General features: G+C 56.1%; 1 long non-coding RNA gene across 1 annotated transcript; it reads left to right on the top strand.

The window, feature by feature from the left end:
• Positions 1–26,849, top strand: LOC118548727 (uncharacterized). The gene is made up of 3 exons (XR_013447650.1): positions 1–323; positions 17,891–18,102; positions 26,207–26,849. It is a non-coding gene; the product is annotated as an uncharacterized LOC118548727 (long non-coding RNA).

Below are 26,849 nucleotides of genomic sequence, written 5' to 3'. Positions count from 1 at the left end.
CCAACTTTCCAAATCTTCATTCAAAAGGGTCCCAGTGCCAGCAGACTTCCGCGTTCGGAGGTGTCTGAGGAGGGGAGGGCAGCCAGCCAGGCGTGCTCCCTGTGGGCAACGGTGCTCTCCCTGCAGCCCACAGCCTCGCAGCCTGGCTTGCCTGAGAGATTTCTGACTCTCCCATCTCACCTTCCGATTCTAACGTACTGTTTGGCCTGGAGCTGGTTCCTTGGCCTTTCTGGGCTCCCTGCCCCCATGCACAAGATGCACAAGACTGAGCTGGGAGACCCCTGGCCCTCTGCCATGACGCCCAGAGGATCCTGCTTTCCGAGGTACCGTCTTTTGAACTGGATGCCCCCCCTCTGGCTCCAGGGAATGCACAGGGCAGACAGCACCAGGAGGGGGGCGGCCGGAGCTCTGCTGGACAGGGGGTGGGGGTGGGGGGTGCCGGAGAGTCAGGTGGACAACGCAGGCGCAGTGCTCCTCACCGGCTCTGCTGAACCCGGGACTTCCGGTGCCGGCGCCCACCCGCTCCTGGCTTTCCTCCCGGACTCTCGGCCCACGTGGCTCGGGGGAAATTAACACCCCCTCCTGGAACACGTGACCCAGGCCTCAGCCAATTAGGGTAGCACATTCCCAGGGCCGCAGGGATTGGTCGAGGGATGAGCACGTGCCCCTGTGGGAGCCAATGAGAGGCCAGGAGCTTCCGGAGCCGGGTTGGGCCTGGGAGGCCCGGGGGACTGGGCCCGGGAGGCCCGGGGGACTGGGCCCGTGCGCTGGTGGCGGGCACGGAACGGGGAGGAGCCGTGTGGCCTCTGCCCGCCAGGCCACCGGGGTGTGGCTGTAGCTGTGGCCGTTACTTCGGCGTGTCCCGCGGCGCGGCTGCAGTGCCATGGCACGTGTGAGCTCCGTTCTCGCGGCAGCGTTGCGGGAAGGGTCCCGTTACCGCGTGGTGCAGGATGAGGAGCCGCCTGCAGGCCGGGAAGCTGATCTCGGGTTCCTGCGCTCCTCTGCTTGGGGCTGGCGCGGCGGGGCGTGAGGAGTGCCCCCCCAGGCGTGGGGCAGCTAACTTCCCCAGCAGGGCACACCCCGTTTCCTAGAGGAGGAGAGTGGAGTCCTCCCTTCCGGCCAAGCAGCTCCTAGGAGCACCACCAGCACGCCTGGCTGTGCCCTGTGGGGTTTCTGTGGCGGCCCTTGCCCTCGGGGACGCGCCGCTCTCCCACTGCTCCCTTCTCGCCCTTGCACGTTCGGGGACGCGCGCTCTCACCTCTTCCTGTGTTGATCCCTCCTGGCAGGTCCCGCTGTCATGCCCCTTCATGCGGGAGGCCTGGTCATCCTCCAGCCCGCACGGCCCCACCCCACCGTTGCCCATCAGCTCCCTGCCCCTCCTGCCCTGCCCCTGGCTGTCGCGCACTTGGTCTTACGGGTTTCTACGTGCTGGGGCCTCTCCTGCAGACTGGAAGCTTCTCGGGGACACAGGCTGGATCTGTCTTGTTCACCACCAACTTCCCAGCAGCCGCCACACAGCAGGTACTCAGCAAATACGTGTTGAATGAACAAATAAGAACATCAATGAAGGGGCCTTGACTGCGTGACCTCCAGCCCTGAGCAGTCCTGGCAGCGCCGTCCTGAGTTCTACTTCTCACAGCTGCAGCACGTCTGGGGGGCTCCTGGGGCTTGCACAGCTTCTTAAGGCTGAGTGGAGGGGCCTGTGGTGCCCCTGCCTCCTTCACAAGGGCTCTGCTGGCCCTTCCAGCACCCGCCCTCATTAGGAAGGCTGTGCAGTGTCTGCAGTCTAGGACTGTGTGCCTGAGACCTGCTGGCTGGAGGAAAGGGCCTGTCACTGGCAGTCCTTCCTTCCCTGTCCCCGATCTGCTCACAGTCTGTGGGGGACAGGCAGCCAGTCAGCTAAATGAGGCAGGACGAAGACTCATGCAGAGGTTGGCACGTGCCCGGACTGCAGAGGGCTGGGGAGGGGCAGCGGACAGTGACAGGCTGGGTCAGCGAGGCTGTGAGAGGAAGGGGACCTTTGCATCAGTGCTCCTCACATGGCCAAGGACATTGATGTGTTGAAAAGGAGGAACAGAACAGCCAGGCAAAGAAAGGTGTGGGCAAAGGCATGGAGGTGTGAAAGCGGGGGCCTCCTTGGAGGCCAGTGCAGGGCCTGGGAGGAGCAGATTGCAGGGCAGACCCAGGGAGAGAGGGAGGAGCAGACCCTATGGCTACAGCCAGGAAGTGTGGGGAGGGGCTTTCAGGTGGGGGATGGGGCAGCAAAGAGGATTCAGGGTCAGAGAGGGGCCTTGGCTTCCCCCCCAGAAGGCTCGGGCCGCGGTGTCTGGGCATCCCAGGTGTTTGAGTGCCCTGCAGGGGGTGCCCTGGCCACTAGGCCAGCATTAGCTCAAGCACCTCCGCATCCTCGCTGCTCACACGGAGGCGACACTTCCCTTTCCGCACCCGACACGGATGGCGCCAGGATGAGCAAAGCAGTGGGGACGGAGGCATGGCGGCTGTGGACCGGGCCTTCCAGAGACAGGTGCACGTCAGCTGAGCTAAGCCATCTCCTGAGTGGCAGCACAGAGGATGGGGGCCCAGGGATGTAGCTCCAGGTCTTGCTCTCCCACGAAGCAGCTGCTGACCTTTGATACATCATGGCACCACCTGGGCCTTGGTCTCCTCATCTGTCGGCTCAGGGGGCTGGGCTGCTGCCTTCCCAGCCCTCCCAGCCCAGCCAGGGTGCACAGAGCTAAGGCGAGTCTGCCCCAGGACAGTGGGCAGACCCTGAGTGGCCCGGAGCCCCCCACACCACTGGCCCGATCCCCCTCCACCGAGGAGGGCTGGTGATGGGAGTGTGGGAACAACCACCCGGTTCCGGATGGACCTGTTCCTGCTTACTCTCACTTCATTAAAAAGCCATTGCTGATCGTCTTACAGCATCTGCAGAGGGAGTGGGCTTGTCAGGCGAGGTGGGAAGAGGCGGTGCTGAGCTGCCCTCCTTGGGGAAGCGGGACACGGTTGATTTACATATTTATGAAATCTTTTCCATTTTGCCCAGGCCCCGTGTGCACTAAGAGATGTCACATCTCATTTTAAGCTGGGAATCTGTGCTCCAGGAGTGACAGCTCCAGCCGCCACCGGGCCCTCACAGATATCTAGAGGTGATATATAGTCTTGGCCTGGAATCCTGTCCCAGGCCTGCAGTGCAGCCTGGCTGGGGCACTGGACCTCTCTGGGCCTGGCTTCCCTTGTATAAAATAAGAATAGACAGTATCTATGGCAGACAACTTCTGGCGTGGCCATGAAGGTCCACCCTCTCTTCTTGAGTGTGGACTGGCCTCATGACTTACTTCTAATGGAAAATAGCAGAAGTCATGGGCCAGTGTAAGGTACAAAGACCGGGACTCATCTTGCCCTCTTGATCACTTGCTATGATGAAGCCATCTGCCGTGTGTCAGCCGCTCTGTGGGGGAGTCCACGTCCATGGGGACCTGCATCCTGCCAACACCATGTGAGAGGCTGGGGCTCTGTGGCCACAGCCCCAGTGGCCATCTGGACTGCAGCCCATGACAGACCCAGAGCCAGCGCCCCAGCCAAGGCACACCCATTACCAATCACAGAAACTCTGAGAAAATCAGCTGTCAAGATTTTGAGTCACTACATTTTGGGCTAAGTTGTTACGCAGCAGTTGGTAACTGATACACTGTCCTGGTCCTTGACTGAGAGGGTGTGTGTGAGCACACTATGAACAGCATTCACACTTAGTAGGTGCTCAGAGGAGATGCTGGGCTAGTCTGTGAGTCTGAAGGGAGTATTGGAGACCCAGCGTGGGGGCCCAGCCTGCAGCAGGAGCTTGGTTGGTCCTAGTGGTGAGGTGCGGGGAAGAACACGCAGACTGTCAGCACAGGACTAGCGGCACACTGGACACTCAACGCCACGGGTCTTGGCTTCCTGGTTGAGTACTGCCGCCGCCGCGCTGGGCCCCTGGACCATAGCCCTCTTGTCGTGGCTGATGACAGTCCCCCTGTGTGTGTCTCGTTGTCTGCCCACCTTGCTGGGGTCTGTTACCTTTTCACTTTTAAAACAGAGGAGGGGAGCCAACTGCCCCTAAGCAAAAGTTTGCACTTTTGAGTTTGGAGGCCATGCCCAGTGTCACTTTGCTGTATCTGGGCCCTGGTTCTGAGCCTGGAACACAGCAGCTGTGCGGGAGATAATTGGGGTAAGAATACATGAGCAGCTGCTCTAGAATTGGAGTCAAACCCAGGCGATTTGATTGGAAGGTGGACGAAAGTTCACCAAAAATATTCCCTTTTCCCTGTTGGTGCCTGAAATGACCTCCCTTATGGTCTCTGTTGGGGTGAAGACACCAAAGCCCATTAAAAGGCAAACAGATTAGTCAGTTTGGCTGACACACGCGCTCCTCTGGCCATCAGACCGTGGTGGACTGTGGCTTCTGGTGAGGGTGACCTGGTAGAGAGGAGGCCCAGCCTGTGGGGGGTGTGCCTGGGGAGGTTGGCAGAGCCCTGACGTGAGCCTGGGTGCAGGCCAGACTGTCCTCCGTCCCTCCTGCCTAGAAGGACTGACTGGACAGGAGTGGACAGCTCAGACCCACAGCCGGGGCTCGCTCTCGGCATGCAGGAGGCTGAGGTGGGGCGTCTGCCCGGTGAGGCCGCAGGGACTTTCTGAGATGGTGGGAATGTCCTCTCTTTGTGCCTCCGCCCCGGCAGCCACTGGCCACATCAGCCTCTGGCCACGTGTCCCCATTGAGCTCCTGAAATGTGGCTCTGTGTCTGAAGAACCGATTTAAGTTTTATTCATTTCTACCTCCTTTAAATTTAAATTTGAATAGCCATGGGTGGCCAGTTGCTTCCGTATCAAACATGGTGGGTCTAGAACTAAGACAGTAAGCTGGGGGCCACCCTGTCTTTATGTCTGGAATCAGATCTTTCCAAGAACACTAAAAATAACCCTTAAAAAAGAAGTATACTGAGCGAGGAATCTCGCTGGGCTGTGAGGGGTGGGGAGGGGCTGAGGGCTTCCAATCCATCAGAGAGATTTCGCCATCTGTCCAGGAGACTGCTTGAGGGGAAAGAAAATTCTTGACTCATTCCTATTTTTAACAGTGTTTATCTTCAGATCTAGGAGATGCCAAGGGATAAATCCACGATGAATGCACCCCTCTGTCCTGTCGTTCTTATTTATGGTGATCGGGCTCTGCCCTGGACCCCATGAACCGGTGCTTTCCACCTCCAAGTCCACGGCAGAGGACACTTCTGGATGCAAACAGGTGGCGTGCAGAGTGCCACTTGGTGTGTCCGTGGTCACGCTACCGGTTTCGCCATTGTCAGGACCTGCTCCTTCGTCACTGTGGCCCACGGTGGTAGGCCACCCTGACCCACACCTGAATACCACCCGCCACACACATTAACCCCACTGGGCTACCACATCTTCACCTGGATTACTGGTGGCTGCCACGACCAACTCCCCTTCATGAACTGGGACCAGCCCTGGGGCCACACGGAGAAAACCCGAACACCCACCTTGGGAGCCGTGTGGAGCCAGGGCGTGTCCCTGGGACCCTGGAGGGACAGCGCACCTAGGCTGGGCCACAGGGAGGAGTGGGTGAAAAGCCGGGAGAAGGCCAGAAGGACAGCGTCTCAGACAGGGAAACTGCATCTGGTACCCATTGTGGAGGACAAACTCCTGGGTGCAGGTCAGGGCCAGGAAGGTGACCAGCCACCGAGCTGAGTGCCCAGATTCCATGCTCAGCTGTGCTCTGGGCCCACTCACCCACAGCTCTCCTGAGAGCTCCCTGCAGGCGACTGGGGGTCCTCCCCACCCCAAATCCTCAGGGTCAATGCGTGAATGACTTGAGGGCCGCCTGTGAGTGGTATGTCACAGACAGTATATGTGACAGAATTTAAAGGGGTATCTCTCTGGGCTTAAGGAGTCAGGGGGCTGCTGGGGTTAGGAGGAGCCCCCTTTCTGTCTGGGAGGTTGCTTCTCAGGTGGTCCCTCCTGCCTCCGTCCCCTGCAGGCAGCCTTCAGGACTGCTGTGGCTGAGATTTAAGGGGTGTTTATACTGTGTGGGCCTTGGGCTGGGCTCTGGCTCTAGGAGCGGCTTCTGTCCTCCCCGGTGCACCGGGAGACAGGTGTTTTCATGGCCTCATCCATAAATGGGCAAACTGAGGCCCAGAGTGGCCGAATGGCTGGGGCAGGGTCCTGTAGCTGCTGTGTGGTGTGGTCCTGCTCTACTCCGAACCTGGTTAGTGCGGCCAGTGTTGGCCCGGGCTTTCCTGGAGTGGCTCATTTCACCCCATCCCCCACAGGAGAGATGCTTTGTTATTATGCAGAGCAGGTGGCCTCCACACAGCAGAGTGGGGGCTCGCCGGGCTGCAGAGCTAGGAAGTGGGGCCCTGGGATTCACGCTGAGCAGCCCCAGGCTCTATACCTGTGTGTACCTGCTCACTCAGGCTCTGCGAGGCCCAAGCCAGGATGGAGCCCAGAAGACCCAAAGGGCATGGGGCAACCATCTACAAGGATTGAAGACTTGCAAGGTTTTGGGCAGAGCACCCAGGATCTGGTCCTGCCTTGGAATTGGGGTTAAGGCTGGGATTAGGGTCTGACAGGGAGGCAGGCCCTTTACCAAGTTGCTTCTGCGAGAGCCGAATAGCTGTCGGAGGGACAGAGAGAGCTGTGGGGCCCAAGGAGAGCGTGGTCCTGCTGCCTGGGGTCCTCAGACCCTGCTCAGACCCTGGCCCAGCAGCCCCAGTGGTGTGGGGAGGCAGCCCCAAGCTAGCCCTTGTGTCGAGGGAAGGAGCCAGGAAGCTCCCAGGCGTGGACAGGCTCCTCTCCCTGGGCTCCTGCCTGCCTGGGGCTGCTTCCCTGCATTAGGGTGGTGTGGGGGGGCTACTCAGGAGTAGTCTTCAGCCCTCTCCTCCAGGGGCCCTGGGCTCTGCTATCCTGGTCTGGGAGATGCTCCCAGCCAGGCCTCACAGCAGCTCCCCCGCAGGGCCCCTGGGCACCGGCTCTACCCTCCCAGGGTCTCTGGAGCCCCCTCCCCTCTCCTCAGGGCTGCCTGTCCCGGCTCCAACCCAGGGCCCAGACCCACAGCCACTGCACCCTCTGTGTCTGGGTGTGGGTGGAATTGTGCCCTGCGGTCAGCTGCTCTGGCTGGCTCAGATGCGGGGCAGCGGGAGCTGACGACGACCCCGAGGCTGCCAACCGCGATGCAGAGACTGAAGGAGTGAGTTCTCCAGTGTGGCAGCCGCAGGACGCTGGCGCTTTGATGCGTAATTGCTGCTTTCCTGCCTGCCGGCCATTCAGAGCAGGAAAAAGAAAGCTTCCTTCATTTTATCTCGGGGAAGGCGGTAGCCTTTTCTGACATCTCAGTGAGGGCGGCAATTAGACCTCAGCCTGGGGTCCGCGCGGCAGTGCCGAGGGCTGGCGCACCGCACGGGGCTCAATAGCGCAGGACAGCCTCCCTGCCGCGTGCTCCAGCCCTTCCCTCCGGCCGCGTCTGCATTTCAGGAGGCAGGCAAGGGAATGGCCTGGCCAGGAAGGGTCTTCAGGCACTGGAGTCCTTGCCCTGCCCACCCCTGGGCCTCCCGTGGCTTCCAGGTGGCCCACGTGCCGAGGCCCCAGAGTCACTTCTGTGGCCCTCTGCGCCTGCCCCACCTCCAGGCCTGCTCACAGGTGAAACCTGCCCCTCTGCCTCCCGGCCCCGCCTCTTCCTGCACCTCCCATCTCTGACGCGGTGGGATGTTAGGGCTCAGGTTCCAGACCTGGTGGCTCCCCCATTCTGCGCCTGGCACGGAATGGCCTCCCTGCAGGTCTCCCTGCCACGGGGGCTCTGTCTGGGGGCTCCTCCTTCCACCAGCGGGCCAGTGTGGCCACTCTGACCACGGACCCCAGACTCCCACAGGCTCTTCTCACACCTGGGCCCCTACCTGTGTCCTTGACCTGCTTCAGTGCTCCAGCTGCTCAGCCTGTTCCTTTGACTCCTGGGCTTTGGAGCCTCTTCCCCTGGATCTCAGCACCAAGGCCACCTCCTGGTGCTCTGCCATCAGCCCATGCCAGCCACCGGCCCCTCCCAGCACCGCCCTGTCACTCCCTGAATGTCACTGTCCCATTTTTATTTACTTCACCTCATGAGGGTCTGGAGGACAGGACTGTCACCTTATTCCATTCCTGGCAACAGAGAGGCCCTGGTGTGTGTGAGTGTTCACCCAGGCATGTGCGCAGACACAGCAAGGGTGGGGGGGAGGACGTGTGAGTATGCTGTGCCCACCCTACCATCTTGGCTTCTGGCAGCCAACCCCACCCCTTCCTTATTCGGGACCCATGTCTTCCTTCCCGCTTTAGGGGTGAGTCCTCCCTCTCTGGTGAGCTGAGGCCTGATTCTGCTCAGGACTCTGCCCAGGAGGCTGCTGGGCTGTCCAGGCAGGAGGGCAGAGGGCACCATTTGGAAGGATCCCTCCCAGGAACAAAGACAAACACACGAAGGGAAGCATGCAGGGATGGCACGCTGAGGGGTGCATGTAATCTCTGGTGCTAAGGAGCATACGTAGGCAGGCCAGAGTCTGAAAATGAGGCTGTGTTGGGAAGGATCTTGGGGACCTCCCTATAGCCCCTGCAATGAGGACCGGGCACGCATTTGTTCCCTAATGTCTCTTACGAAGTATCTACTCTGTGCTGGGGCCAGAGACCCAGCCATGAAGAAGGCATGGCCCCCTGCGAGGGAGAGGGAAAACAAGCAAACAGTGGCCCAAGTGTGCACAGCTAGTTCAGGACCTGCCGAGGAGAAACATCAACCCAGGCTTCCTGGAGGATGTGATACCCACTAGAGTTATAAAACATGAGGTGAGGAGGGGTTCTGGCAGGAGCAGAACACAAGGCAAGGAATGGGGCAGGTGCTGCCGGGGGGAGTCCATGGAAATGGGGAGGGAGGAGTTTGGAAGTGGGCAGAGGCTGGTCACAGCAGGCCTCACATGCTGGCATCCAGGCAGTGGCTAAAGAAATAAGTTAAATCTCTTTCTGGAAAAGAGAGCAGTGAACAGAGCTGAAGCTACAGGGGCACTTGGCTGAGGGTTCAGAAATGGGCAGCGGGGTCTGGATGCTCGGCTCCCACAGGTAAATGGCACTAAAAGTCTCCATGGGACAGCAGGACCAGCCACCTTCTGGGCTTGAAGCCAGGGCTGCCCCTCCCCGTGCCTCCCCACCTGTAAAAGGCAGCAGCGAACAAAGAAAACAAGACCAACGGTAGCCACCTGGGGCCACGGGTGGGCTGAGGGAGGCAAGTTTGATGCAGAGAAAGACTCCACCAGGAGCCCAGCCCCAGAGACTAGGAGAGGACCTGGGGGACAGGAGCTCCTGCTGTCAGGACCCTAGCTCTGTAGTTCTGCATGGGGGTGCCCAAAAATTCAGATAGTGAGAGAAGAAGAAAGAGTAAAAGGAAAGTAAAACAAGCAAACAAGACCCTGCTCCTCTCTATGAGCCTGCAAAGCAAATTCCAAAATATTCAAAGAATGCGACGTTCATTAAAGGCAGCTCAAGACCCAGAGTGAGTGGCTCTGGACAGGACAGATGGGGGTGTGGTGCTGTGCTGGCCCAGGGGTTAGAGGAAATGAAGTGGGGAGAATACAGAGGATTTGGGGTCTCAGTGACCAAGGAGAGGTGGGAAGGAGGCTCATGGATGTGCTCTCAGTGTCTGGCTTGTGAGAGAGGGCAGCAACAGAGAGCTAGGCGTGAGAGGGAGGTTTGGTTTACACTGTGGGGCTGCCTTTCTGCCCCACTCCTGGCATTTCCTTCAGATAGGGAGACCCGAATGATATTGGGAAATCAGGGAAAATAACTGAGTATGTTCTTTGCCTTTCTCTTGGGACCGTTCTCTGTACTCCTTATGGTACCTCTTCCTCAATGGCCTTGTGGTTGGGGGGGGTCTATCCGCCTGGGAGCAATGCTTCCTGCAACAGAGGTTGGAGTCTGCTTACCTCCAGACAGCAGCCCCACAGTGCTCTCAGCAAGCCTTACCCTCCAACTCAACCTTTCTCAGCAATAAAGATGACAGTTTGGCTTCCATAAAAAAAAAAAAAAAAAAAAAGTAAGTGAAAATATCAACAATAGGAATGTGAATTCACTCCAGATAAGATTAATTTTATAGAACAGTCTGAGGAAGACTTATGTTCAGGTTACTTAAAGAGATTAGTGAAGGTACAATTCTTATTAGGAAAGAATAAGAAATTATGGGGGGGGGAAGCAGAAAATAAACAAGGTCAAATGGATATGTATAACCAAATAAAAATCCTGGATATAAAAAAAGAAAGAGTCGTCAAAGCCGAATGCCATAGATGCCATAAACCTCAGAAGGGACATAACACCGAGAGAAGTAATGAGTCGGATGCCGGTGCTGGAGCTCACTGATAGCACATCACAGACAAAGAGACAAAAATGAAAGAGTAGTCAGCAGGGTTGGGGAAGAGATGGAGGCCCTGCCACTGGATGACATAGTAGAAAAGCATGTTTTGAAGAGATAATGGTCGAGAATTTTCCAGAAATAAAGAGCCACATTAGTCCTCAGAATTGCCCTCAGAGAAACTGAGCCAGATAAATTAAGATGCCCCGTCCATGGCACATCATCGTGATAATTAAAAATACAAAGGATTAGCCAGCAATCTTCAAAGCTACTGGAAGACTTCTGCTTTCAACAAAGACACAATAACAGGGACTGGATTTACTCCCACATGAAACAAGCCCCGAATTAGAAATAATATGGGACAATGGCTTTCATTATACTGGGCATCAGGCAATGAGGCACAGTGGCCCCTGAGACATGAGAGACTAATGAGGAGAGTCCTAGGGTTATCCCAGCTTGCAGTGCTGAGTCTCTGACGGGAACTCAAGTAGACCCTGAGTTGAGTAAGGGGACAGGGAACCTGGGGAGAGTTCCCAGGAGGAGGGCCAGCGAGGAGAAGCTGCATAGAGAGGGATGTCTGGGTGCTGCAGAGGGTCCCCTTGGGCACTCAGCCAGGTACTGTTGAGCACCATGTGTGAAGAAACTAACTGAAGCTGGATGGGATGAAATCATGCCTAACACTCACATCAGCCAGCCTGGAAGACCTCATGATTCACAGGGTGTTGGGTAAAGTGCGCACAAGGGCCTTATCTCGAGTGTGGAGGACAATTAGCCATACACTGAGGACTTCTCTCATCCTGTCCAACAGTTTTAAAAGCAAGACCTAAAAATATCTAACTGTTTCTAGGTAACTTAACTTCATCCCAGAAGAAAGAGAAAACATATTTATAGGAATATAAAAATACCTGGCACCTAACAAAATAAAACTTACCATGTCTGACATTCAATAAAAAATTACCAAGCATGAAGACAAATGGGAAAATATAACCTAAAACAAGGAGAAAAAAATTAAAGTCAATCTAGAACACAGGTGTTAGAATTAGGTGTTATTAGAATAGGACATGAATATATATGTGTTCAAAAATTTAAGTAGAAATAATTAATATATATATATTTTAATAAAAATAATAAACTTCAGTAGAGACATGGAAGGTATAAGAACAGGACTCAAATCAAACTTGTAAATATGGAAATTCAGTGTATGAGAGAAATGCACTGTATGGGGTTAACACAAATTTGCACTGCAGCAGAAAAGATAAGTGATCTTGAAGACATAGCAAGAGAAACCGTCCAGAATGAAAATGAGAGGAGAGATACTTTTTTTTTTTTTTTGAAGAAACCCTTAGTGAGCTTTGGAACAACCTCAGTGGCCTAATAGGTGTGTAATTGGAGTCTTCCAAAGAAGGAACCAGCAAAACTATTTAGAGAGATAATAGTAAAAAAAATTCTAAATGGGTATAAAACAAAACACTTACAAGCTAGATTAAATTCCAGGGCATTAAAACATTTAAAAGGATTTAAGTCATGTGAAGTATATTTTCTGACCACAATGGAATTAAACTGCAAATCAATAATAGATATCTGAAATATCTCCAAATATTGGATAATTAAGTAAGTCACTCATAAAGCATGCATGGGTGAAAGAAAATAGTAAAAGGGAAATTAGAAAGTATTTTGAACCAAATTAATGTGAATATGCAACACTGCAGAATTTGGGGGGCATCATCATAGCAGTATTTGGAAGACTTTGTAGCAATCGTTGCCTACATGGGAAAATAAGAAAGGCCTGAACTCAGTGCCTCCAGATTTCACCCTACGAGAAGGGCAAAGTAAGCAGAAGAACAGCAGATTGGAGAGCAATGAAATAGACAATGTGCAAACAATAGAGAAAATAGCTAAAATTGAAAGCTAGTTCTTGGAGAAGATAAATTGTGTTTATAAACCTCTAAGAAGACTCATTAGGGAAAGATGAGGTAAGACAGAAATTACATCAGGATTCTAAAAGGTGAATCACTACAGATCCAACAGACATCATATTGATAGTAAAGGAACATCACAAACCAATTTTCAACAATAAATTTGGGAACTTAGATGAAATGGACAGATTCCTTGAAAGACACAAACTCACTCAAGAAGAAATAGATAACCCAAAGAGCCCTATATCTATTAAGGAGATTGAATTTTTGGTTAAGCACTTTCCCACAAAGAAACTATAGTCCCAGATGGCTTTTCTGGTGAATTCTACTAAGCACTTAGGGAAGAACTAATGTCAATTCTATACAAACTCTCAGAAAATTAAAGAGGAGGGAATACTTTCTGCTATGGACTGAATATTTGTGTCCCCTCCAAATTCACATATTACAGCATAATGCCCAAGGTGATGGCCTTTGGAGGTGAGGCCTTTAGGAAATGATTAGAACATGAGGATGGATCCCTCATGAATGAGGTTGGTGCCCTTGCAATAGAGACTCCACATAGCTCCCTTACAGAGGCCCCTTCTGCATGTGAGGACAGTAAGAAGGCATCAATTATGCACCAGGAAACAGGTCCTCACCAGACACTAAACTGGTTGGTGCCTTGATCTTAGGCGCCCAGCCTCCAGAACTGTGAAAAATGTTTGTTGTTTATGAGCCACCCCGCCTCAGTGTGTGATATTTTGTTATAGCAGCACAAGCTAAGACACTTCCCAACTCATTCTGTGAGGCCAGCCTTATCCTGATACCAAAACCAGACAAAAATATTGCAAAAAAATAAAGCCACAGGCCAATGTCTCTCATGTACATAGATGTGCAAGTTCTAAATGTAATTGTGTCAAGTCAAATCCAGCAATATGTAAGAAGGATCATACACCATGGCCATGCAGAGATCACCTACCAGGAGTGCAAGGCTGACTTAACATTTGCAAGGCAGTTAATTTAATTTACTGTGTTAACAAACTAAAAGAAGAAAAACTATATGATTGTCCGAATAGCATTTAACTGAAAAAAAGTATTTGACAAAATCCAACACCCATTTATGGTTAGAAACTGTCAGCAAATAAGGGATAGAAGGAAACTCCTCAATGTGATAAAAGGCATCTATGAAAAACTTGGACCTAACATCTTTCTTAGTGGTGAAAGTCTGCATTTTTTTTGCTAAGAGGAGGAGCAATACCATATTTATTCTCCTCGCTTCTATTTAACATTGTAGGGAAGTTTCCGTCAGCTCAATAAAGCATAATAAAGAAATAAGAGTCATGGAGACTGGAAAGGAAGAAGCCAAACTGTCTTTATTCACAGAAAACATGATTTTTTGGGGGGAGGGGTAAAAAAATCTAATGGCATCTACAAAGCACAAGAAAACAAAACCCTGCTAGCACTGAAAACGGAGTTCAGCACTGTTGCAGGGTACAAGATCAGTATACAAAAACAATTGTATTTCTATGTGTGAGCAAGGAACAGTAGGAATCTGCATTTAAAGATACCACTGTGAATAGCATCAAAACTATGAAACACTTAGGAACAACTCTGGTGAAAGACACGAGAGACCTGAACATGGAAACAAGGAAACATTGCTGAAGGAGATGTAAAGACCCAACTAGATGAAGCGACATGCACTGCTCACGTGTCAGAAGATCCAGTACTGTGAAGATATTCATTCTCTCAGAATCAATGTGTGTAGGTTCAGTGCAATCCCAATCAAAATTGAAGCAGTCTTTTAAAAAAGAAATGGACGGATTCTAAAATTCATATGAAAATGTGAAGACCCAAGAGTAACCCAAACCACTGACAAACAAGAGATTGGATTAGATGCGATCTGATTTCAAGGCTTATTATAAAAGCACAGCAGTAAGACAGAGTGGTATTGGTGCAGTTAGACAAACACACTAATGGAACAGAAGAGACATGTACGCATGAGGGCTGATGATTTCAACCAAGGTGCACAAGCAGTTTAGAGGACAGGATGGTCTTTTCGACAAATGCTGCTGGAATAATTAGATATCCAGATGCCAAAAGGAAAAAGAAACGTAGTCTATTCCTTGTACATAAAAATTAATTTAAAATTGGGGTGCCTGGGTGCATCTGGCTCTTGGTTTTGGCTCAGGTCGTGATCTCAGGGTCATGGGATTGGACCCCGCATTGGGCTCCATGCACAGCGCAGAGTCTGCTTGAGATTCCTTCCCCCTCCCTTTCCCTCGGCCCCTCCCCCCATTTGTGCTCTCTTTCTTTAAAATAAATAAAATTAAAAAAAAATTCAAAAAGAATCATGGGCCTAAATATGAAGGAAAAATACACAACTCCTAAAATAAAGCATGGGAACAACCTTTGTGACCTCCCATTGGGCAGAGAGGTCTCAGCCTGAACACCAAAAACATAACAAAAGAACAAACTGGACCCCATCAAGATTCTGAATGTCCACTCATTGAAAGACACCGTGGAATGAAAGAAAACACAAGCCACAGACTGGAAGAAATGAACCTGTTAAAGGACTTTTATCCAGAACACATGGAGAACTCTCAACGCTCAATGAGAGGAAAACAAACAGCCCAATAAACCATGGGCAGAAGATTTGAATAGACAAATAGCAAATGTAAGTGGATGGCAAAGAAGCATACGCAAGGATATTCAGTAGCATCTGTCTTTAGGAAGGCACACATTCCAGTCCCAGTGAGGTCTCCGCTTGCACCTGCTAGAAAGGTTACAATGAAAAAAGCGATCACATCAAGCCTTGGCGAGGATGGGGAGCAACTGACCCTCATGTGCCGTGGGTGGGGACGCACGCGGGGAGGGCCACTTTGGAACAGCAGTTTGATGGTTTGCTAAAAGTTAAACACACCTCACCGTACACGATCCAGCCATTATCCCCCAGGGAAGAGAAGTATGCGTCTAAGCCAAGACTTGCTAGTGAACGTTCACAGCAACTTTGTTTATAAAAGCCGCAAACTGGAAACAGCCTGATGTCTGCCAGTGTCTGGGTGGATGAGCAGCCTGGCAGAGGCCACCATGTGATGGGATGCAGCTCAGCAGTGAGGAGGAAGCAACTACTGACTCAAGCAACCACACGGGTAAATCTCCGCATGAGTGTGCTGTGTGGGGGCGGCCAGATGTGGAAGGATCCTGAGTCTCCCGGGCTGCTCGCTGACGGGGAAGTGGTTTCAGTGTGGATGATCCACAGATAATCAGTATCTGGAACGGAAAGAACACCTCCAAGAAAAAGACAGAAAATCCTTATAGAATGATGGATAAAGGGTTTGAATAGTCAGTTCACAAAAGAAGAAACAAAATGGCAAATAGATAAAAGAAGCTCAATCTCACTATTACTTGGGGAAATGGCAGTTCCTCCGAAGACCTACATTCCACACCTGGCCAGCAAAAGTGAGCAGTCGGCCGGAAGCCAGAGATTTGAGGGCGCGGGACCACGGGTCTCTGAGCCGCCGCTGTGAGGGGGTCCTGGTACCACCACACAGAGAACGAGGCCATCGGTGAAGCTGCTCATGGCCTACCCCCAGCAATGCTGCTCCTAGAAGATTCCTCATGACACACAGAGAGGCATGTACACCCGCCCACGAGAGGCTGGTGTGCAGACTGCTCCCTGGACAAGAGAAGGCGTGGTGTAGAGCAGCTAGCGTTTGAACTGGAGCCACCCTCGTCCATGTGGTTAGCTCTCCAACACAAAAGCTGAGCACTGCATAGCACACTATTTATGTAAAGTTTAAAACCCTACAAAAGAGCATTACATATTGTTTATGGGAACATAAAAATGCAGTAAAAGTAGACAATGCTAGCACGTGATAAACATCTAATCCCTGCTGGCGGTTGTCTCTGGAAGGGGGTGCAGGGAGGTGGGAAGGGGGAGGGTGACAGAGGCCAGGCAAGGGCCACCTCTGCTGTGACAGGCCAGCACTGGGGGTCCCCTGGGAGGCCAGACCTCTAGCCAGGGGTCTGGGGTGCCTCCCGGAGGAGGTAACAGTTGCCTGGGGCCCAGCCTAGAGGGGATGGAGCAGAGCCGGGCTAGGGGCTTCCTGGGAGGAGAGACTCCAGGTGCAATTCCCTGGGGGCGGGACACTGGACACCTTGGGGACAGCAGGGCCAGCTCAGGTGACACATGGGGGCACTGAGGTGTCCACGAGGCCTTGGATTTTGTCCTGGAGGCTGAAGGAGCCCAACACAAGGGATGTGGAGGAGGAGGGGGTGAGGGTTGCCGCCCAGGCTGGCTGTTGGCGTCCCCGCCCCGAGGGGTCCCTTGCTCCCATCAGCCACTGCAGCCGGCTGCACAGGCCAGGCCTCCGCCGGCCCCACTACACGTGCAAAACCTCTGCCCTTGGGGCCTGCGGCCAGCGAGCTGCTCCTTGGGGCCTGCGGCCAGCGAGCTGCTCCCTAACGGCCCGTGACTTGGCGACTCGGTGACTCAGCGACTCGGCAGTGCTGCTGCCTTGCTCTCTGGGGCTCTCTTCTTCCTTCCCCCTTCCCCACGGAGACAGGTCCCGGGTTCGAATGTCACCTGCAGGCAAGCTGCACACGGGGATGGCCGGTGCAGGGGGACCACGCCATGACCGTGAGGAACCGCTGTCCTGGCTCCCCACGGCTCCTGCTGCCGAGAAGCATGCACCCCGCCACCTCGGCCTTGCCAGACCAGGCTGGAAGACCCCGAAACTGGTTCCCACTTCACACCTTCCCCTCAGCACCACCTCCGATGCACTTGTCACATGCAAATGTTCCCACAAATTGTCCCACTGTTCATGTGGCTTCTGTTTTCAAATCTTCCTATTCTCTGGCTTTTTCCAGTCGATGCTGCTTCGAAGACCTTCCCGTGTTGTGGGTGGACGATGCAGGCAGCTCTTCTGCACGCTGCCCCTGCCCTGCACCCCGCATTGCTCTTATGCATCCCCTCCAGCGACTCTGGCTGTGTTGTCACTGCCCCGAGCCACCGCCTTTGACAGATGACCTTGGAGTGCCTTCCTCTCTGGCTCTGGGCAGCGCTGGCCATGAGCAACGGGGGGCAGATAGCAGAGGTGGGACACGGGCTGGTGTGTTGGGACTCACTCCTTGCCCTGCCACCAGCATGAGGAGGACAGGCCCAGGCAGCGGCTGGTTGGGTCCCCGAGTTCAGCCGGCTCTGGCCAACCTCCCACTGCCCCATGTTGCTGCTTGCCTTCTGGTGCTTGGGGGCCTGGGGGCTCCTGGTGATGCGGCGTTATAGTGGAAAAGCTGGCTGATGGAACTCTGGATCATTGGAGGGACGTCCTCCTCCAGGCCCCTGGAGGGTCTCCACAGGGATGGAGCTGGGTCGGGACCCCAGCCTACACGGAGGTGCCGCACCGTCCCGGCCGGTGCTCCTCCCAAGGCTGCCGTTCTGACGGGTGCGCATGGCCCAGCTGCCCGGTCCTCCTCAGGTGCTGACAAACACGGTCAGGTGTTTCTGTCTTCGAGGGCTGTTCAGGGACTTCCGGCTGCAAATGTCAACTTCAGCTTTTGCTCATTCTTCGATTGTTTTAACCCTTTTGTTTTACAGAAAGGGCGCTCGGGCTCCTTGAGAGGCCAGGGTGTGCCCGGGATCACGGCCATCAGAGCCCTGCAATCCGGGCACCCAGCCCGTCTCCTGCCCAGCCACTCCATGGCCTGTGTGAAGCAGGGTCCTCCTGGAGCACGGCCCCCCGCCAGCCAAGGTGCCCACGAGGCACACCGACTCCCCTGTGCGCGCTGTTCTGCTGAGCTGTCACTCAGGTTATTATCTGTTGTTGCAATATATTATTGCCACGGACACCACATGTTAGATCTCAGTGTCAGCAAAAAGATCAAGGAAATTCATTTATTATTAACTTACGATAGATGTAAGACTGATTGTGTTGCAGGCTCTGGGCTTCAGCGGAAAGCGGGGAAAACATGACCACTATTCAAGGCCACCTGTCTCCCCCCTCCCCGCCCCAGCCACCGAGGGAGGAGCGGGCTTGCAGGCTGGAAAGGGGGAGCTGGGAAACGAGCATCCCTATGGCGTCCGCTGGTCAGCCCGGCGCACGCAGGCCCATGGCCGCATCTTATGCCTATGACGACACTAGTCCCAGCACGGGCAAGAATCCTCAGACTGCCCCTGTTGCCTGGAGCCACCGACCCTGAGAAGCACGTGCTGGCCTCACCCCATTTCTCAGATGAAGGAAGTGGAGGCCACCAGCTCCCACCCGGCATCCCGCCATCCCAGCCCGGGACAGCTGCCCCGACGTGCACAACGTCAGTGTCCACAAAACAAGGTCACCTTGTCCTCATCACCCCTGGTACCTGTGGCCCAAGTGAGGAGACAGGGTTGGAGCCGGGCAGTGTCCATTCAAGGTCACCGTTTCATCCACCCCAACACCACACGCCTTCGGGGCAGGTAGGCTTTCTGGCTGGCCTCCCGAGCCAGCCCCGCATCCCGTCCCACTCCATTTGAAGGGCCACACTCCTCTCCAAGGCCCGAGAAGTCAGCCAGCCTGGAGCTGTGTGTCCTGGCCCAGCACCTGCTACAGCCTGCCCAAGCAGGGGGCCTCAGCCGGAACAGGGTGGCAGGAGTGTTAGACAAGCCTGAGGTTGCATGTGGGTTCCATCTGTCCAAGGCCGCCTCGGCCCCTCCAAGATGTCACCTAGAGTCCTCCTGGTCTGCTTGGCTCCTGGGTGCTCCGGGAAGTGCTCACCTGGCCCAGATGGACGGGGGGTGGTGGAGGTGGATGCAGGGCTCCTGCAAGGGGGAAGGCACCTGGAGGCACACTGTCCCTGAGCCCCGCTCTGGGTCTCCGTCTCTGGGCTGGGCTGTGGGGAGGGGCGGGAGTGGGTGCAGGGCTAGAGCTAATTCAGGACCACGACCCTCGGTAACTGAGATAAATGACCTTTTAATGCTATGTTTTTAAGAAATCAAAATAAATGCAAATATATCCACATGGAACAAAATACTATTTTAAATCAATACAGCATCTGACAAGGCTGGGGTTAGAGTGAGGGATGCACATGCATGGTCCTCATTTACAAATGCAGATATTTACTTCTCCATGGATTCCTTAGTGTGAGTTTTTGTTTTAAAATGTTGCATCAAAAGATTGTTTATCTGGATTGCTCAGCATTTTGCCTTTGACTCTCCCTGGTCCCAGCTCCATGGGAATCCAATCTTTATTTATTTAAACTTTTGATATTTTGTTCACCTTGGATTTTTTTTTGCATTATTTTTAAAATATTGCATTAAAATATTATTCATCTCGATTGCTGAGTTTCCTGGAACCCCCTTAATTTCTGCGTCCAAGGTGAGGGCCTCACTTCCCAGCCCTGGGAGAGCAGGGCATGTCAGCTGTCAGCTGCTGAGGCCGGAGCAGACCCAGGTCATCGCCCTCCAGCAAGGCCGGAGCCCTGGTCCTGGCTATGCTCAGTGCTCTGGCCTGCCGCCCCTCCTGCCACACCACCCGGGGAAGATTGGGCTGCTCCCCTGGACTCGGTATTCTACTCATACAGGGGGATCTTAGCCTCCTTGCTCAGCCCTCTAGTTCTGGTGATGGTCAAAAGACACAATAGCTACTTTAGAATGTGAAGAGTTTTCCAGCTCAGAGGCAAGCTCAGTGTGATTTGGGGCAAAAATGCCCCTCTTCAATAAGCAATTGTAGGGCACACGCATGCCGAGGGATGCACAGCGCTGGGACTGTAAAGGTGAGAAAGGCCTCATGTGTTCCTCCTTTGGGCCTTCCGCGTGCATCGTAGTTGGTAACCCTGTGGCCGCCTCCTCTGCACTGGGCATGGGTTGCCCACCACAGCCGGCAGGCTCAGAGCAGGACCCAGCACAGAGTAAGCACTGGACCCATGCTGCCTGTCGGATTAACGGTTGTGCGCCGCCGCCGCTGTCCCTTTCCCTGTGGTCCCCCGGGAGCCCCTGCCTGCCCGGCCTAGGCCACTGGGCCACGCCTGCACCCGAGGACGAGCCCCCACCCGCCCTTCCTTCCCTGATTTCTTCATCTTCATAGCGGGCCTGCTACAAGCCCACGAGCCTGATAGATACGCTTGAATGTGTCTAATCCTTGTCAAGAGAGCTGGAGTTGAATTAACCAGAACAGATGAATTAACCATTTTGGCAGGGCAGGGGCTTTATCTGCTTTTGAGAAATGGGGACACCGAGGTTTGCAGCTCGTGGCCAGGCGGGGCCTGGCACCCGAGGTCCTGACCCCTGTCCAGGGTACGAGCAGAGGCCCTGTGGCACCTGCCACCTTATGTGGGCATGAGACAGAAGAGAAGGAGTTAAGCAGTGAGCTGCCTTCCCCAAAGCAATTAATTACAGAATTGGAGAGGTAGGCCCAGACAATTACGTCCTAGACAAAGGAGGCAGAGGGAGGCGAGGGTAATAACTTCACAGAGCCTCGCTGTGAGATTAATAAGCGTTTGGCATTTGGGCGGCAGGCCGGGACTTGGGCAGCTCTGCCACCAGGCCCTACTCCGTGCTGCCCCCTGGGAAATCCCGGGCACAGGTCGCTGTTACTGTGGTTACCTGGCCCCCTGGCGGCTTCTGCAAGAGGGGCGGGGGGTCCTGGGGCTTTCTGAGATCCAGGCCGGACCCCTGCCCCAGCCATGCTGCCCCGCAGAGGAGGTAGGCCCCTGGGCCTGGGCTTGCGTCCCCACTTTGCCACTTATGGGCCAGTGACAAACGGGATTCTTGTCTTCCGTTTCTTGATCTTGATCTTGATCTTGATCTTGATCTTGAGGAGATCACGCTGGGCTGGCTGGCAGCACGAGGACAAGTGAGAGACCCTGGGACAGGCCCTCCTCGAGGGCTCCGGGTCCTTCCCTTCTTGCCTCCGCAGCGCCCCCCCGTGGCCTGGCACCTGGCAGGGCCTGCCTTCCGCCGCCCTCTCCAGCCCTGGCCATCGGGGCCCTGGGCTCTTCCTTCCTGGCGGGCCGTGCTGCACCGCAGGGTGGCTGTCCGCTCCACCTAAAAGGCCCCTGTCAGGGGAAGGGGCTTCCTGAGGAGAAGGTGGTCCAGCTTTGGGAAGAGTGGGTTTGCAAGCATTGAGTACATTCATTCATTCACTCACTCACTCATTTGTTTGCTCATCCCTCAGACAGCTGTGTCCCGGAGCCAGGCTTGTCTGCCTCGAGGTGCCTCAGTGGGCCAGCCCAGCCTGGGGCCCTGTCTTCGGGGACGCACCTTCGGGACCAGGGATGCACGACTAGGAGGCTGACAAATGCATTCAGTTGCATTTCAGGGAAGGGACAGTTCTGCGACAAGACTGAGCAAGGTCAGGGCAGTGAGGCCGAGAGGGCAGGGCGCCCCGAGTTCTGGTGGAGGGGGAACATGGGCCAAGGACACGGGCGAGCAGCCCCAGGGGGGAGAGGCCAGAGCTGGACGGCCGGTCACTCCCTGCCTCACAGGCCACGTGAGCTGTGGTTTACCGCGCAGGCGGAGGGCACCTCTGGGTGGCCAGGTCTCTGCCCTGTGAGGACAGCAGGGCAGAAGGACACCTCCCGAGGGCCAAGGACCAGTGGTCGGGTCCACAGAGATCTCCAGCGCAAAGGCCAGGCGGGAGCTGGGGGAGGGGGGGAACGCTGGGGGAGGGGGCCGGAGCTGGGAGCCAGCACCGGTGTTCAGAGGCTCCCCAGCAGTGCTGTCCTCCCTGGGGGCCTGGTGGATGGTACCTGCCCCACAGCACATGGGACCTGGGTAAAGGGGGACTCGGCCGGCTCAGAGCGGCCCACCTCCTTGCGGGCCGAGTTAAGAGCTGAAGGCAGGCCCCCATCAGCGCAAACCAGAGGATGGGACACATGTAAGCTGCAGGAGCGCTGAAAACGGCAAAGGGGGGACACCTGCTCACCCCAGAAGTCGCTGCTCCCCCAGGCCTTCGCCACCCCCACACGAACAGTGTAGCCGGCCGACAGAGAAACTCTGGTCCGAGGGGCGCTGCTGGCTCCCCGCCCCCACCGCGGTCCCACAGGAGGCGGGTTCCAATCACGGGGTCTGCACGGGGCGCTCCACCCGTCCCTTTCCTTGGGCGCGTCCCAGCGTCCCTCGCAGGGAGCTGTGGCCACTCTAGCCAACGGGGTCCAGGCTTGGGGTCCGAAGACCCCGCTCAGCCCCACGCCAGCGAGGGCAACAAGGCCCTGATTGTTTCCCTGGCTGTGAACCTCACAGGGTTGCAGGAGACCCCGAAAGCCGACCGGATGCAGCCCCCCCCGCAAGCCGCGCTCCCCGCCCCCCCGGGAGACCCCCTCCTCCAGGGGCCCTGCCCCGTCCTCCAGCCTCGCTCGTGCCTGTGGAGGAGGAAGGCCAGCAGCAGAGGGGCCCACGAGCCCTGCGCCAGCCCGGCGCCTCGGGCCTTGCCGGAGCACCCGCGCCCGCTGGCCCACCTCCCTCCCCCGACGCGTGCGTGGGGGCGAAATTGCCGTGGCTGCGCCCCTCCTATCTGTGTGCAGCAGGCGCGCGGGGAAGCTTTTAAATGCTAAATGGAAAGCCTCGAACCTCTGGACTTGTGCAGGCAAACGCCTTTAATTCTTCATCTTCTCCCTGCCGGCCCCGCCCTTGCGGGCCTTGCTTTCTGGTTAATTAGGGGAAAGAGAAAATTGGTGACATCGACGCAAGGGCATCACCTTCCTGATGTAGTGAAAGCAGGGAATTAATCCTGGCCCCAGCCAGCACGTCCCCCTGGGCAAATCCACTTACAGATTTGCACCGCTGCAGATAAGGGGCAGGCGGCGCGGTGGGGCGGGGGGGGGGGGGGGGGGGGGGGCGCGAGGGGGGGGCGTGCTGCGGCCTGCCAGAGCCCGGTGGAAAGATGAAGGGAGTGTCCGCGGCCGGCTCCTGGGCCTGTGCCCTGAGCCGGCCCCTTCCAAGAGCCTGGGCCAGGGGGCCAGAGCAGAGGGTCACATGCCCCCCCAGCCCCTTCCCCCCCAGCCTGCTGCTGCTCGGGCTGGGGGCAGGAGCAGGTTTGTGTTCTCGGTTCTGGAAATCTAAGAGCTGGGAACAGGCCGGGGACAGGGACAGCTGGGCGGCTGAGGGGGTGGACTTTGAAATCTATTCATTCACTCACTCATTCATCTACCCATGCAACCTTTCATTCATTCATTCGTTGGACACACACTTCCCCAAGGCAAGGCAGGCTTCAGGCCCTGTTGTAGGCACAGGGCTCGAGGCCAAGCAAGACCCACAAGCTCCTTGCCCGCTGCCCAGGCCAGTCTCCAGAAGACCGGCGTGAACGTGATGGATGGGCACCTGTAGTGTGTTCCCTGGACTGCCCCCGGGTTTGGCCGGGGGCCTCGTGTCCTGGCCCCTCCCTGTCCTTGTCCCTGCAGTGTGGGACCGGGGGGGGGTATGTGCAGTTGGTAAGGTGCCGTGAGGGAGTGCTGCCCTGCCGTGCCTCGTCCAGAGTTTCCAGAGCCCCTGTGACCCCCACTTCTTGCAGGGGGCATCAAGGATGCAGCCTTGACGTGAGCCTCCCCTCAGCACCATTTCCTCCACGGCCCAGAGGACACATGTGGGGAACTGTCCCCAGCACAAGCTGCGTCCCCTCTTCTCCCCTATCCTGGTGGCAGGTCCAACTCTTGGGGCTCCATCCCTGTTTGCACAGGAAGTGGGTCATCCTTCTTCTGACGTGGGGTGAAGCCTCACCTGGGGGGCCTCTCTGCCTCCCCGCCCCTGAATTTATCCACTCACGAAGCTGTCTCCCAAGGTATCAGGCTGTCAGTTACATAACCCACAGCTCCGACACCACACGGGGCCCCCTCGGTGAGGGGCTGTCGAGTTCTTCGTTCTTCCTGCCCTAAAGCCTTGGCGGGGCCGAGGATGGGGGACAGGCATGGGACTTCCATCTGACCCACGCTCTGCTCAGCCAGTGCGGTGGCCTGAGCAAGTTAGGCCCCGGACCCCAGTCTCCCTGTGTGTGAATGAGGGTCAGGCTGGACGGTCCATCCCTGCCTGGACAGTCTGTGACTTTGCAATCTTGGGCTTGACCCCCTAGTCACCGGGGTCCCCACCTTTGCCCCCACTGCTCTCCCGGCCTCAGGATCACTGTTTGAGTTTTCAGTTCCAGCATCATTCCTGATTCAGAGGCCTTTTCACATGCTGACCCACTTGTGGCCAGCTGGCCGGGGCTGCAGCCATGCAAGGGCTTGATGGGGCCCGGTCCAGCCTCCCAGGGGCTGCCGCACCTGGCTATAGCAGGAGACCTCTCCCTAGAGCTGCCTGAGCATCCTCACGAGGTGGCAGCTGGCTTTCCCTGAGCCAGTGATGGACAGAAGCAGGAGGGGCCTAGGAGCTGGTCGCCAGATCCAACCCAGCCATGGGGTGGGGGATCCGCTCTGTCTCTCGAAGGGAGGAACAGCTGCGTCACCCGGCCCACAGCCAGCCCTGAGCGCCCTCCCCTCCCGATTTCGGCACCCCTCCCCTCAGCTCTCCCCCTGCTGTCCCCTTGTCTCCCCCTGCCTGGATCTCTCTCCTCCTCTGTCCGTGGGCATAGCCTCTGTCGGGTCTGTCTGTCCGTCTGGCAGTGTGCTTCTCACTGGGCAGCTTTCCCGTGTCCCACTTCCGCACCGAGCAAGATACCGTCTTTCTGCAGTTTCCCGGGCCCTGCTGTGCACCCACCACCAGGGCGGGGGTGCCCCGCAGTGGGGCATCGGCCTCCATTTCCTGATTTAAGACCAGCCAGCCTCTTCAACTGCAGGAAAAAAGAAGGGAAAAGAAAATCAAACAGCAGAGAAGCTGGAGGACCCCGTCAGGCCCACTGCCCTTTGCAGGGAAGACCGTGAGAAATTCAGAGCCGTGTATCAGCCCCAAGGGGACCCATACCTCCTCCTCGCCCCCTCTCAGCCCGGAGCCTGGCTGCCCCCTGAGTGTGAGCCAGACTCCCCTCCTGGCCAGGCTCCGTGTTCCACGTCCCCTCCTGGGAAGCCCACGCTGGCGGTGGGAGGTGGCCACCCTCCCCAACAGGGGATGGTGGAGACTCGCCTGTCTGGTGGGCTGTTGACGCTCGGTGCCCAGAAATGGAACTGCTGACTGTGACCCCACCCTCACCTGGTCTGGGCCCAGAGGCCCGCCCCTTCCCAGCAATGCGCAGGGGAAGACCCCGGTGACCCCGGAGGACACTCGTGGCGCCTGCCACGGCCCTCACTCTCAGGGCCGTCCTGGGAGCAGCCAGGTCCCCGTCTCTGAGAGGACCTTAGACGCTCAGGTCTGAAGATGGGGCAGGGAGGTCCCTGCTCACCCCTCCCAGGCCCCCAGGGCCCCTGAGAGCCGCAGGTCAGGCTTCCCCGAGATGCCCTCCTCTTCATGTCCGCTCCAAATGCCTCTTCTGCTGAGAATCCCCCACTTCACGCCATTCCTGGCACCACAAGGCCTTGACCCTCTTGGGAGCCAGACAACAGAGCCCCGGACTGCGGGGTGGGTGTAGGGTTTCCAGATAAAATACAAGATGCCCCATTAATTTTGACTTTCAGATACACAAGGATACTTTAAAAAGTATAAGTATGTCCCAAATATTACATGGGATATACTTATACGATAGAAATGTATTCAGTGTGTTCCTGAAGTTCAAACTTACCTGGGTGTCTTGTGTTTTCATTCACGAAAGCTGACACCCCTACATAGAGGTGAGAGGATGAGGTCCCTCCTGTCGGGGGGCAGCAGCTGCGGTCCTCCTGCGCTATGACCGCGTTCAGGGACACAGGCTCCCAATGACGAGCACCCGTGCCCCTGCCCCCAGGCTCCCAGAACCTGCACCAGCTATGGGAGCAGGTGCCTGGTGGGGACTCTGACCATAGCACTGCTCCGTGGGTCGAGCCGGAGTCCGCCCCCTGAGAACTGGCCTGGTTTTACACACTCGTTTTTCCCTGTCCCTAGGCTGTCCCTGTGAGTGCTTCTGCTGGGTTTCCTGGAAACAAGTCCTGACAAATCACCGGGATCTTAGGTTCTGCTTCTGGAGAACCCGACCCAAGATGCGGCACAGACATCTAGGCAGCCGTGGGGTCCAGTCGCGGAGCCGAGTGGGCAGCATCAGCCTGGATTCAGGCAGAGACGTGGCTGTGCCCGGCCCACGTGTGCAAGGGGCAGAGATGGTCTGGAAGCATCTGGAAGTCTCCGTGCACCCTGGGCAGACAACCCCTGTCACCACCAGGGTGTTTAGGCCTAACAGGAGGGCCCCCCCTTTTTTCTAGGGCGCAGGTGTTCGATGGAAGGACGTCGGACTCTGTATGGAACGGTGTTCACGCGTATTCAGGTTTCGGATGGGCAGGGGAGGGGTTGTGCCCGCAGAGGAGCCCTGGGGTGAAAGCATGTGTGAGGAGGAGAGAGCTGGCCCCTCGGCAGGCCCCACATGACGCTGGGTGCCAGGAAGGTCCCCGCGTGGGTGTGCCCCGTGGACCGAGGAACAAACCCGAGGACGATCTTGCTGGAGGCACAATACCCTCTACCCCAGGTGCGTCACCCCGAGGAGAAGTGACCAAGCGCCAACGGCCTTCTGCGTGGTGGGCCCGGCACCGGACTG

The sequence above is a fragment of the Halichoerus grypus genome, chromosome 5 (assembly GCF_964656455.1).
Source record: "Halichoerus grypus chromosome 5, mHalGry1.hap1.1, whole genome shotgun sequence".
In the NCBI taxonomy this organism is placed as follows: Eukaryota; Metazoa; Chordata; class Mammalia; order Carnivora; family Phocidae; genus Halichoerus; species Halichoerus grypus.
This window is presented reverse-complemented; position numbering and strand designations above follow the sequence as displayed.